General features: G+C 49.2%; 1 long non-coding RNA gene across 2 annotated transcripts in view; it reads right to left on the reverse strand.

Moving 5' to 3' along the window:
• LOC125183048 (uncharacterized) overlaps nucleotides 1-11272 on the reverse strand; it is a 32287-nt gene extending 21015 nt beyond the window's left edge. The window contains exons 1-2 of one of the 2 annotated variants that reach the window (XR_010832033.1): nucleotides 10383-11272; nucleotides 7592-10153 (exon numbers count right to left, since the gene is read on the reverse strand). This is a non-coding gene — a long non-coding RNA (uncharacterized lncRNA). Of the gene's footprint in view, nucleotides 1-7591 lie in introns of both variants that reach the window. The other variant, XR_007164120.2, reaches the window with a different exon arrangement.
• Between the last annotated feature and the right edge of the window lie 1513 nt (nucleotides 11273-12785).

A 12785-nucleotide genomic window follows, 5' to 3' on the forward strand; every position in this document is an offset into this window, starting at 1 on the left:
TGGCATGGGATGTAGCTCCCCTGCTCCTGCCCTGCTGCTGGTTCCTGTGGGTGGCCTCACAACTAGCGAGAAAAGAAACTTCCCCTTCTCTTCCCCTGACTTGGGCTGGTAAAATACAGCCTCTCTGAGACCAGCATGGTAATAAATCCTAACCTGCCAGGGTGATGCATGGATGCACAACACAATCAGTCCCAGAGGGAGGCAATCTCTGCCTGACTAGGCCAAACTGATGTGCTGCAGCAGGTGGGAAGGACGTGGACGCTCCCCAGTAATGGCCCAAGCATGCTGCCCATGCTCCCTGAGCAGGCTAGTGTTCAACCGAGGAGGCTGAAGCAATGAGAGCAACCAGCTCACCCAATGCAAAGGAGACTTCTCCAGACAGGAGCAGACTTCAGGACTGATCAAGACCAAGGGTGGCATCTTTTCTCTCCTGTGGCCTGGATCTGCAGCATTCCCTGCATCAACAAACTCTGGAATCCAGGACCCGCTCCACAATCACCCAGGATGGTTCAGATAAGGGAAGTACAGAGAAGAGTAGTATGATTTCACCCAGACCCCAAGATAGCTCTTGCACTAATCACGTCTCTGCAGTGTTTTGCTGCCCTGTATCACCAGTCACACTGATGCCATACCAGTGTGCCAAGGAAGCTCACACCTGAAAGCTAAACAACTTTAATGCAATCAGGAGGAGCATCCCAAAAGCAGGCAGCAGAACCAGACATCCCAAGCACCACACAGTCCAGCAACATTGATCAGCTCATTACACTGGTGAACACATAAAGGCACAAACCTGGCCTTACAGCAAAATTCTTACTACTTCAGTGCAGGATTCCTGCCTGCTTAGCCTCAGATTTGCTCTAAGCCATCCTTGGAAGGGTCCACCATTTCCCTCTGAGATAATTTCCATGGAGATATGCAGAGAAAGACAAACATTTCTGTAGCATTTTCTTCCTTTCTCTCTGCCTGCAAACAGAAAATTGGGAAGGTACACAAGGGCATAAGTGGTATAAGTGAGTTTTGAGATGCTCAGCTGGCAAATTCTTTGTGGAAATATTACAATTAATTATCAGTGTAGTTTCTCTTGTGTTTTGACTTTAGAAGAAACCCATTTAACCTGTTTCCCTTTGTACTTAGTACTTCTAACATCAGTGAAGAGTATCACCTGGAAGACCTTTTATAGGCACAATAAATGCCATGACAACTGCAAAGATATTTCCAAGAAATCCCAGCTGTAGCCTTCAGACCGTAAATCTGGGAGACATTTCCCACATCATAATTTCTCCCTTTCAGTATCCTCTGTTCATAGGGAAGTACTGACTAAGTGTTAAGCCTCCAGACTGAATTTCTGATTCCACCCCTCAAAAGAGCAAGAACCCATCATTTCAATTTATCTGGAAACGCTTGTACAGAAATGCTGATCACTGTGATTAATTGTCACATCTGCGGGAGCATCCTGTTCAGGGAAAATTTAGACTCAATTCTACATGGGTTATTTACGAGCCAGCTGCTCCAGCCATTAAAACCGCCCTAAATATCTGCTTTCCCTACTACAGTTTGAACAAACAGATTAGTCCCTGGAATCACAAACCCCCATGTTTTGCAGCTCAGTACAGCTCACCGCAAAATAAAGACCTCAATAAATAGCACTGTTAAGGGCACTCCTGCTGGAACGAGCCTTCCCTAGTAATGTTTCAACTCCAGAAAGAGCTTGTTTTGAGCCCCGAAGAAATCCACCGGAAATAACCTTGGAATTTGTATGTTTATCTCTGCGTGGCTGTGGAAACACTGTGGGAGAGGGTTGTTTTTGTTTTGCAAGGCAAATAGAAAATCTATGATATTCTTCGATATTCCAAGGCCTCCCTCTCCTCCTGCTGCAAGCAAAGGGCTCTTGTCCAAGATGTGTTTTTTTTTTTTTAATCAACGCCTCCCCTGCCCCAGCATAGAGCAATCCAGTGTGGAGCACATTCCTTGGCATCCTCACCCCTAATTGCTCTCAGGCTGTTGCAACACTTCTCGTGTTCCCGGCTCAACCCAAAGGCTGACTTGGCTTTGGAGGAGGCTGGGCTGACCCCTGGTCCTGCTGAATCCACACTCCTGGTGGGGTGGCTGGGAGACACGCAAGGAGCCTGCTTGAGAGATGAATCACCTGTTGCTGGGGATGAGGGAAGGTCTCTTGCAGGAGATCCTGCTGAGACTGGCCAGAGAGCACGTTACAGAGCATCTGGGATGAGGATATTCACTCAGACTAGTGTCCCCAAACTGTCCACAGGAATAACTTGGCTTATCATTTCCATTTTCACTGTTTCCCCATTTTCTCCTCACTTCTGCTCTGCTCCCCACCTCCTTTGCAGTCCCTGCTGGGCAGGCTGCCTGCTGCCCCCTTCTATTTGACCCCCATTCAATCCTGCAGCCCACCTTCAGAGTGGTGAAGCCTGAGATGTGTTGACTGAGCTGTTCTGCCCAACAATCACCCTACTGCTCTGCTACCAAAAAGATCTCTCCCCCACCAGTGCAAGTCCCCCTGGCATCTCTGCTTTCTCCCTCTTGCCCGGCCCGTTGAGGAGAGCCAGGACCCCTGCCATGGGAGCAGGCAGAGGCACTGTGCTGCTGCCAACTCAAGCATTCATCAGTAAAAAAAACCTTAAGCCACATCTCTGCATGATAGTGATGGGCTCACAGATACTCACAAAACCTCACTGTAAACCATTTTCTGCTTACATCGCATCAATACTTCTTTCCAAAGCACCTACACAGTGCCACACATACCAATCCAGGTGGAGCCTCGAGCAATGCTGTAATATCAGTAATAAAATAGGATAGCTCAGTTGGCAGGGACCTACAAAAATCATCAAGTCCAACTGCAATACTAATAGGCACAGCCTCTTAGTGCAACCTTGCCACTGCACGTTGCCACACGCACACGATTGCCATTCATGATGCCTGTGTGCACGAGGTGTTATTCCCTGCAGAAACCCCAAGGGAACAGAGTGTCCTGGGGGCAGCACGGTGCGTTAGTCCACAGGAGGGTTAAGCAGCTAATGACAAACTATCACCGCCATAATCGAAACCCACGCATGCAGGCAGCGCCAGATGTATTCAGCATCCTGCAAACAAAGGCTCCAGGCCAGCACAGAGCGACGTGTGAGCCAAAGGGTTTTCCCAGAATAAGGCTGGGTCTGGCATAAGGCTTGGGAAGGGAACTGCTCCTTATTGCTGGACTGTCCTCCGTGCAAGTGTGTGGGGCACCACTGGGAAAGGGGCCTGGATCTGGCACCATGTTCCAGTGGTAACGCAGGAGCAGAGGCTCCCTGCAGTGAAAATGCTTGCATTGTGGGGTGGAGAGGTTGCTCCATCGAAGGGGATTTTCCACAGCATCAGTCATAGCCCCACGGTCAGCCTCAACCGGGATGGAGGCAGGCCTGGGGCTGAAGGCTTCCTGCTGCCGATATGTTCATGTGGAGGAAAAGTGTCACAAAGTGCTGGTCAGCGATCAAGGGGGTGCCCAAGGACAGCCTTCCCTGCTATGTGCCAACCACACCGGGGCTCTGGATTGCTGCCATGGCCACCTGGCACAGGGCCCTCTGTGGTTAGACACCAGACCTGGTGCTCACCAGGACAACTTGTATCCATAACCTTTACAAAGGCAGACATGGGCATCGCTGAGATAATCTGTGCCACGCGTGGAGCTGTGGTATTAGGGTGCCAATCTGTAAGGCTGCCAGGCACCTCCAAGTCACAAGCCCTGCTTTCACGTGCCCTGAAGCCCTGAGGTTGTTTTGGCTGGTACTCCCTGCACGGGGCACCTGCTCAAGAAAGGGCTGAAAACTGTTGGTTATTGCAGGCAACGATTCACCTGCTTCATACACAGGACTGAAAAATCTACCTGGTGTGGCCCATCTGAAAGCACTCTGGTGGGCTTTACTTTGGTCTTCCCCACTGCAGTGTGCAAGGAGTGGGAAATGAGTGAACCTCCATGGCAGGGATCAGCCTTCTGCCCATGCACGATAACCATTTTATTACAGCTCAGGAGACCATAAGCATAAGGAGGAAAGGAAAACCTGAACCTGGGAAGGGTTCAATGACAGCACCAGGCAAGGAAACCATGAGCAGGAGACAGGTCACCCCAGGCAGACCAAAGGGAAAAGCAGGGGCAGGGGGAGAAAATTTGGGCTGCTCAAGCAAACTCACTTTTGGTCTTCCCCATCTTTGTGGTGCTTGGCTTGCCTTGTCAAGCCTGTCATCTTGTGCACAAGAGCCTCGAAAATGGGGGGTATGGGAGCTTTTCTGCAGGGAGATGTTTGCAGCAGGACATCAGGGTGGGGATCAGGAGTCAGCCAGATCACATAAATCATTGGGATTTCAGAGCCTGATCTCAAGGCTTTTGGAGGGACTTATGTGCTGTTTGCAGATGTGGGACCCACCCTGATTCAGACCCCTTGCTCAGTTCAGGGCCAGTAACACTTCCTTGATGCATAATAAATTGATTAATTCTTGCAAAGAGTAGAAATAATATGATATTGATGTCCCTAGGTGTGGGTACCCTCACGAACTTTTAACATACACCCTCCTCTCTGCATTTAAAAAATAATAAATAATAATAATAAAAAAAAGCAATTTTAGAAAATTTCTTAAATCTCTTACAGAACCACAAGACCAGCTCCCTGGACAATACATCCCTTTGCAGTCATGCATTTCCTCCCCCTTCCCAGCTCCAGCCTGTAAACTATTTGAATGCTGATGGTTTTTAAATAGCTCCCAATGAGGATTTTACAAACGGGGAATGGCAAGGCAAAATAAATAAATAAGTAAATTCTGTGGGTTGGGGATTTATGTAAACACAAATTCCCTGCAACAGCAAGTTCCTCACTGCATGTCGCTCCTTTTACACAAACACACCACCAGATAAAGGAATGAACATGATTCATTCACTGCCCTCAGATGTGGTGGAGCCCTTGAGTGAAACATTTAAACTATTCTGCTAGATTATGCTGCTTAAAATCAGATTCACAGGACTTACAGGCTGAGGCAGTGTGGCAAGAGGCAGGCTGGGTTTCCAGCAGACACAGGGTTGTGCAGAACGGATTGCTCCACGGGTGCTAAAAACTCTCATGGGGGCTAGAAAAGAGGTTTTGTTTAGCTGCATTGAGCTGTCGGTGTGTGGAGACAAGGAAATCATATTTAGATCTGTTGGCCTGCTCTGGAAGCTGTTACAGGCTCAACTTTCCTTGCCAGTGGATGCTTTATCTTCCCATGCTTGTGCTAGAAATATCATGGGACCACAATGATGGCAGGCTGCTAGATAGTGAATTCATTATTAGACCAAAATAGACGGTGCCTGTCATTCAATAGTGCTGCTGATGCGACTAAGTTTTCAGTCACATGTGCTTCTTTTTTCTTTTTTCTTTTTTTAATCCCAGGAAATGAGCCAGAACTGGTAACACTGTTAAAGCACTTCAAGTGAGAGCTGTGGACATGCTCCATGGAGGGTCAGGGGGAGCCCACACAGCTCCCTGAGACTGAGCTGAAAAGCACTTTGGTAGCCGAGATCCAGGATTGTCTGCATGAGAGCTGGCATTTTCGGTTAGCATTTCAGCCTTGCTACGTGACATGCTAGTCCCCACGACATCCCCGTCCCAAGGAAACCTGCGATACTTGCCCAGATAGCTCTGTCCTACTGTGGTACCTGAGCCCTTACTAGTCCTTAATGATTCCTGTTATCCTTGTCTTGGTGAGATGGGGAAGTCCTGTAGCCCCTCAGAGGGGAAATATAAAGCCCTGGTAGAGTTGCTCCCAGTCCCACAGGAAGCTCATGGTTGGGCTTCAGCCCTGTCTCCAGATACCATCCACGTTATCCCACCAGCTGTGATGCACCGAAGGTCCTGCTGCGGTAACTGAAGGAAGAATTTGGCATCCGAGCCCTCCAGCCTCTCCTTGCGACAGTCTGCATTGTCTCAGTGGTTACTCATGCTCATGAAATGGGAAGGGTTTCAAGCTAGAGCCCATAATCCTGTTTTTTTTTTTTTTGTTTTTTTTTTTTGTTTGTTTGTTTTCCATGAAGCCTGTGTAGAAAATGTGGACAACTGCCCAGTTCCTCCTTCACAACACCAGCAGCTCCATTATGTGTGCACCAGGGAGCTCGTCTCACATAAGAGATCTCGGTTTCTATTTGTTCTCCAGGTGATACAACACCAGGTAAGACTTGTGCAGAGAAAGGAAACCCCAGCCCTTGGTCCACTCTTGGCAAAATTCATTCCTCCTCCCCAAAACCCTGCCCAGCTCTCCTGGCCGCAGAAGCCTTCAGGCACCGACTGAACCCAATCTCTCTGCTGCATTTTGGCCATTTTAGGCGAAGGCAACCTCCAAGCACAGGACTGAGGATTTTGGGTGATGTTGGTGTGCAGAGGTGCTCTGGAGAGGCTGAGGCTGGTGCACAAGGCAGATGAACCCTCCTGCCTTCATCTGAGCGTGGGGGATCATTCCCCTGGACAAAGGGACGTGCTGCCTGGGGCAGCACTTGGTGACATCTCCCTGGGGTTCCTGCTGGCAGGTAACCCCAGGCTGCGTTACTCCAGCAACACTGGAAAGCAGGTTGGGAGCAGAGCAAAGCTGTGCTCTTCAAGCAGTTGCCAAGGTAGCTGTAAACCAGACACTTCAAAAGAAAAATAAGAAAAGAAAAAACAGGGTTTAAATGGTCCTGAGTCCTGGCACTGCCTCCACAAGCCATCTGTTGAGAGCACCCTCTCCTTTCCTACGGGGTGTGCTATTCCCAGGACCAGAGAGGAAATTCCTATTTCCACAGGACCAGAGAGGAAATTCCCCAGTTTGAGCACAACAGTCCCCTGTTTGCATAGGGTATCCCGCAACCTTGGAGTTTTCCTACAGAAACCTGCCCCCATTTTTCTCCTGACCACAAAGCATTTGCTTTGCATTCAGCAGGAACAACCAGTTTCGTGGTTGAATGAACGATCGGTGTTAATTAGTAGCATTCAAAATTAAAATAAAGGTCAAAAGAGGGTAGGCACTATCAAAGAGCCTTGTTTGCTCAAAGGAAACGTGAATGACACTTGTTCAGTGCTTCAAGATAAACTTGTTCAGGCACCAAGTTAATGAAGAAATAAATCCTCCTCTCCAAGGAACGTCACAGCTCTTCAAACACCAACCACACGTCTTTCATCTCAAGGTGTGCCGTGCCCTATCTCTCATCTCTCCTGGTTGTTTCGTTTCTCCTCACTCCCGAGATGCCAGCTTGAGGTGAGATGGGCAAAGGCATCTCCCTGCCCTCCTTCCAGATCTTCACCATGGAGCGAAGGACGAGGGGGTGTCACGGGGGGTGGGTGCATGTGGAGTGCGGGGTGGTTGATTTTAGGACTTTGGCTGGTTGCAGAGGGCTGGAGGCGTTGGCAAGTGGTGAGCTGGACCCCACGGGCACTGTGGACCCTCCGTGCTTAAAACCACAAGGAAACATGAAGACAAACAGACACGGGGTGCAACGAGACCCCTGCCCGCTGCTCTCCCCATCATCCTGCCCAGCCACCTGCGGGCACCCAGCTGGTGCAGAATTAGCCAGAAGGCAATTAAGGGAATCGCTCACCTGGGCTGGGTCACCTTCTGCAGGTGCTTCGCTCCATCGACAACAGAGGGAGCCCGAGGATGTCTGTGCTCCACACTCAGGCATCTCAGGCAAATTTAGGGTGGGATGAACCAAGGCCAAACATCTATCCACGCATTCAGAAGCCAGCAGTAGCAGGCACTAGAGTATATTTATATGTTCACAAAGAGGGAGGGAAGGTGCGTGTGCACCCTTTGGCTCCCCCATGACCCCCAAAACACCATAAATCACCCTCCTCTGGACAGCAGGATGCAGCAGGACATGCCTCCCGCCCTGGCTGCTCCGCTCCTGGCCACGAGCAGAGGGTGAGGGTGTGGGTGCTGGGGGGGTCTCGGCAGCAGCGCTCCAGCTCCAGCTCCCGCTGCCGAAATCTCCGGAGGGGAGGAAGATGGTATTTCCATCTTTTGGAAACCGAGCTCTGGGAACACGCCCACACAGGCTTTGTCATAATCTCCTGAATTCAGTTAGAAGTAAAGAAGAGGCAGAGGTCAAAGTTTTCCTGGCTTAACAAAGATGCTATCAAAATTTAACCTCTTCCCTGCTGCCAGCACGCAGGTCTCCCGTTCCTCAGCATTCAGGAACACAACAAACACATGCTTATCTTTGCAGCAGCAGCATTTCTCTTCTCCCCCTGCCCTGCATGCACAGCCAGCAATGTTTCCGACGCCAGAAGGCTGAGCAGATTATATTGCATGGCAGCCATCTGCGGAGCGATGCAGTCCTGCATGCAGCATCCCCTTCGGCTGCAGACAGGCACGCTGCTTCGCCCCATCTCACATGCTGGAGGAGACGAGGCATGAAAGATGAGCTTCCAGGGGAGCAGATGGGCACCTGTCAGCAGCCATACATCAAGAGATCGTTGCTTTGGATTGTGCATTACAGAAAAAAAAAAAAAAAAAAGACCTTCTGCAAGATTTTCAAACACAAGATTCTCAGCACTGTGAAAAAAAAAAATAATAATTTAAATTAAAAAATTGGCAGCTCTATCCTGTTTCTCTGAGTGAGCAAGAGTGAAACAGGCCAGCATCCCACACTTATCACTGCACCCCTCACCACACAGGAAAAACAGCAAAGAGGGGTCCATTTTCTGAGCTATTGCCCCCTGGCATTGCAGGGGAGTGGTGGTGGCTGCATACAGATGGATGACCTGGAGAGCAAGAGCAGCCAAGTGGTGAAAGACTGCACTCTGCATCTCAGCTCTGTCAATTCCCAAAAGGTCTGGAGTTTGTTCTGGTCCACTGGTTGGTGGCTGTTGGGATCCTGAGTCCCAGAAATCAATAGTGAACTGCAAATGTGACATGTTAGCGGCAGGGTGAGGATGCTCGAGTAACTTTATCCTGCCCAGCAGACCCCCGGGTGGCCCCAAGGCTGTTTGCTCCAGCCCAGCTGTCTCGGAGCCATACGGCTGGTAGGGCATCAGAGAGGGAGATCAAATTTGGAGGCTGCAAAGCACGTGGTTGTTTGCTTTCCGTGTCCCAGCTCAACTTTTGGCCTCCTCCTTTCATAATGAATTTCTCGGAGGTTCTCAGCATTGCTTGCTCTTTCACAGAGCGCACTTCCAGCTACAAAAATAGCACAGACACTAAAACAATCTTCAGGAATCAGATAAGAGCTCCTCCCAGGAGGAAGAAAAAAGATCCTTTTCTTCCCTTTTCTTTTTTTTTTTTTTTTTTTTTTGTTCTCTCTATTTAAAAAGGCTGATATGTTACAATTGTAGGTTGTGATTTCCGTCCTGAGGTGCTTCACAAGAGCTCCCCAGCATCCTCCAGCCAAGCTGGCCACCCAGCTCCTCCCTCCTCTGGTCCTGATGCTCACTAGACCTTTCCCCAAGCAGCACCAGCTCTTGCTGGCTGGCATTCTCGCATCCTCAGGAGTTAAATGAGCCCTCAGAGGGGTCCCACTGGTCCTGCAGCCACAGTGAGAAAAGCCCTGGGAGAATGAGGATGGGAGAGGGGAGGGGAGGGAGCGTGGGACTTCGTGCAGTCCTTCTTCCCCCTCGCTGCTTCTCAAGGAAACATGTTTAAAACCACTCTCTTCTCTAAAATTGGAGCTTTATAACTCCCTTATCTGCATATGCTGACAGATAAGCACCCTGATATATGTCTGGTCACACTGTGAACTCCCTGCCCCTTGCTCCGTGTGTATGTGTACGCACAGAAACAGACACCCACGAGCCAAAAAAAGAGCCTTTAAATATTACATAAGTACAAGTAAATAGCTAAAACACAGCAAATGGTGTTGTGCAGCACCTTGAGTGGTCTCCCAGTTCATCCCCCAGCACAGGGTCAAGTTACAGCTTATTGCCCGGGTCTGTGCTAAAAATACCCACTGGCTGAAATTCCAGTCTTCCTGGGCAACTGCTTCCCTTGACTCTCTCCTTTTCACCCTTCAAAGCTTTTCCTGGACTTGCTTGTCCCTCACTGCCATCGAAGCCCGGGGAACAGCTTGTTCCCAGCCCACTCACGGCACACATCTGGAGATGGTTACGTCTCCCACTCCAGCTCTGCTACGTTTGCATCTCTTTTCTAGGCAGGCAGTGGCAGTCTGTTTGGGGAAAAAAAAAACAGTGGGGACAGCGTTGGAGGAAGCAAAGGAGGGGTCAGAAAGAGAGAGTATAAAAACAGATGAAGAACATGCTGGACCAAAACCATGTACTGCATCAGCCTGAAAACACAACCTGAATATGGCATTTGTTGCAGACCCCATGCAACACTCACACCTCCGACACGGAGCGTGGCCTCTGCACAGCGCAGCACCTTGTGGCATGACTCACCTCCACCAAGCAAAGCACATTTTCCACCCACGTAGCTGCAGCTCCTCTGCTGGAGGTGACCACGGCAGCTGCGGACAGGAGCATGCACCCACCCCGCAGCACAGACCTGCCCCACCAGCCATTTGCACTAACACCTCTCCCCTCGCAGAGCACCTAAAATGCAAGGGAAGAACAAAAGTAAGCAAGAAGCCACGCGGTGGGGAGGGCAGAAGACAAAATATGCTGCCTACATTCCTGGATGTGCCATACTGATGCCCACTTTTCCCTTTAAAACCAGCAACGACTCATTGAACCTTAAGAGTAAAGCTGAATTTACCAATACGTGAAAAATTCTTGAGTCCTAACTGGAAGGAAATCACCGTACACTGAAAAACCTCCAGTTTAGCCTGCTTGTCCCTTACAAAACACCCTGCATGAGTTTTGGAGCTGATGCAATCCCATCTCAAGGTGTCAGGGCCCCAGGTCAGTCCAAACACTTCTGGGAGCATCCCGAGCCCTTTTCCCTCCCCCAGCCTCAGAGACACTGCTCCACATTTTTGTCTTACTATTTTCCTTGGCAGCTGTTTTCTTTCAAGCCGAGCTATGGCTGCGTTGCTTTTAGGTACTTAAATTCATATTCTTGATTCATTTCTTCCCTAATCACTTGGGATGCTGCGTTTTACAAAAGGGAGTATAATTAATCTTCCAGGTTTGTGCATGTGTGATGAAAAAGATGTGATCCATGACAATTTAATGCGCCAGCTAGCTGCTAGACAATGGAAATCTCTGAGTTATACCCAAAAAAAGCCACACCCAGACTCACAAAGACTGCAGCAGCTGACAAGCATCTTTTGCAAACTCTTAAAAAGGAACATTTTTTTATTTTTGTTGTTGTTGTTGCTGGCATTTTAAACTTGGCCCCAAAAATCAGTTGCAAAAGAGCATTTATTCAATTTATTGAATTTAATTTTTCATTATTCAAAGACCCATTTATTCAATGGGTCAATGAGCTGCAGAAGCTGCTGAATTTCTCACAACACTATCAGTCATCTGGGAGAGCCATTGTGGTGCTTTTTGTAGGGTGATGGCACTCCTGCTCCCCTCTTACATGCATTCCTTGCAGCTTCGGTGGTGGTCGGACCCTCATGGTTGGCATCGCTCACAAACAGCTCCATCCCATCTCAATCGCTCTCTTAGATGTTAACAGCCCTGTGATGTCCAACATCGATATCGGCTGCCCATAACAAAGCTGTTAGAGTGACATTTTGGTAGGAAATGGTGGGAAATCTGCAGCAATCAGACAGAGCTATAAAAGGTTAATGAAGATGAAAGGACAGTAAATGCAGAGGGAAAGCGCAGGCAGCCAGAGAGATTTTTGGCAAGATTTGCTAAGCGGCTGCCTGGCCACGTGTTAATACATTTCCTGCATTTCCCAATCAAGCTGCTCGTTTCCAGTAGCCTCAGCAAATCTGTATCTCTGGGTGAATCAGGAGAAACGCGGAGCTACTGTGGGGATGGCAGCATTTGCAGCAGCTCTTGCCCATTATTGAGCAAAATGTTCAAGTTTCCAAATGGAGTTTGGAAAAAATTTATTTCATCTGGGTACTGTGCCACTGGGGAAGCTAAATTCACAAGTGCTCCAGCCTGGAAACTCTCTTGGATCTGAAATATTAACTGTGGTGCTCACCTAGGGGCAATCTCTTTCCAAGTCACCTCTGTGTTTTTGGAAGGAAGATGTTTCACTCAGCATTATCAGGGGGCTGCTAAGAACAAGCACTGCCAGGTAGGACAGGACTGGGCAGGGCACTCTTTCAAAGCAGAGAGGAGGAAACTACTTAATTAGTCTCAATCCTCATCATGGGACAACTCTCATCATGGGATGCTACACTTGCACTGCAATTCCCAGATTTCACTACGGGACTTCAGTCACTGCCTTTGGAAAGCAGTTTAATGCTCTAATAGATGTCCTCATTACAGTTTTCATTTTCCCTTGCCACCCCATTGTGTTCTTCATTATCTCGCTCACCACCAAAAATACCCCTCCTTCCTCACCAGCACTTCAGGCTTTCAGAGGACTGTGTGCTCTTACCTGATCTCTCCTACCCTCATCCCATGTCAAGAGGGGTGCTTAGCTAAGCCATGCACATAGCTCGCTGTCAGCATCGCCGCATAAATCAGCCTCTGCAGCCCCAGCACGCTGCCGGTGCTATTCCCTGAATTCCTGCCACTCATCACCAGCGCCCTGCAGGCAGGTGCCGAGGAGGGGACAGGGTCCCTCTGGGTGGGCTCGGACAAGCTGAGGACTTGCAGCCCGTGTTCTCCCCAGCCCTGGGCACCCGCACGTACAACCCTGCCCTCCAACCAGCGGTTTTGCTGCCATCTCCTTGAACTCATCCTTCATATGACTGTTCACGAGAATTTCTC

The sequence above is a fragment of the Anser cygnoides genome, chromosome 5 (genome assembly GCF_040182565.1).
Source record: "Anser cygnoides isolate HZ-2024a breed goose chromosome 5, Taihu_goose_T2T_genome, whole genome shotgun sequence".
Lineage (NCBI taxonomy): Eukaryota > Metazoa > Chordata > Aves > Anseriformes > Anatidae > Anser > Anser cygnoides.